The 967-nt window shown below is 47.6% G+C and overlaps 1 non-coding gene across 1 annotated transcript; it reads right to left on the reverse strand.

The window, feature by feature from the left end:
• Positions 1-286: 286 nt before the first annotated feature.
• Positions 287-359, reverse strand: Trnas-gcu (transfer RNA serine (anticodon GCU)). The gene has a single exon. It is a non-coding gene; the product is annotated as a tRNA-Ser (tRNA).
• Between the last annotated feature and the right edge of the window lie 608 nt (positions 360-967).

A 967-nucleotide genomic window follows, 5' to 3' on the forward strand; every position in this document is an offset into this window, starting at 1 on the left:
TTGGGTGGGCGTTAAGGAATCCCAGCTTGTTGAAGTTAAATCCGCAGTCCCCCACCATTGCGTGAGTCGTAATCATGTGATATTGGCACGCAAAATCGCAGCAGTTATTATTATTTCGTGTTAATAATAATAATGTCTGGGGTTTAACGTCCCAAAACCACGATATGATTATGAGAGATGCCGTAGTGGAGGGCTCCGGGAATTTCGATCACCTGGGGTTCTTTAACGTGCACCTAAATCTAAGTACACGGGCCTCAAACATTTTCGCCTCCATCGAAAATGCAGCCGCCGCGGACGGGATTCGATCCCGCGACCTTCGGGTCAGCAGCCGAGTGCCATAACCACTAGACCACCGTGGCGGGGATTATTATTTCGTGTTCGGACTAATCGACGCTTCTCTACGCTTTTATTCTAAGCGCCCTTCTGTCTTGCCGAGTGAATATCTTCGCATTCCACTACGATGCACATTGTAGCTTTGGGACTATTCCTGATCCCTTTGCGAGTGTTCAGTCCGGTATGTTTCTGTTCTCAAGCGGCCAGCACAGGCCTAGCAAAGCACTGCCCCATGTGTTATTATACAGAGGCTTCCTTCTTATTTATTTTTTTTTTTGTCGCCTTTGAAAACCTCCGCGGCCTTCCTTCTTTACATCCTTCTTATCCAGTTTGCCGTTTCTGCTTCTGCCATCACTTTTTTTAGGGCGTTCATGTTGATTCTGCAGCAGATGGATTTAGACTGGCATGCACAGCCGCTATTCGTTCCTCCTGAGAGTATCATGCCTTGTTAGCAGGAATGTGCCGCCAGACATTCCTGATTGTCTGTTTGCACGTCCAGTGACCCTGTACTTGAATGGCTATTTTCGTGACCTGTTCCGCCATTCCGTGTGCGTGCTTTTGATGTGCACTTCATCTGCCCGTTTCTTTTCGCCAATGTTCCTTAGTGTTTCTTCAAAAACTTGGAGGACGCTTG

Source organism: Rhipicephalus sanguineus, chromosome 1, assembly GCF_013339695.2.
Source record: "Rhipicephalus sanguineus isolate Rsan-2018 chromosome 1, BIME_Rsan_1.4, whole genome shotgun sequence".
NCBI classification, from domain to species: Eukaryota; Metazoa; Arthropoda; class Arachnida; order Ixodida; family Ixodidae; genus Rhipicephalus; species Rhipicephalus sanguineus.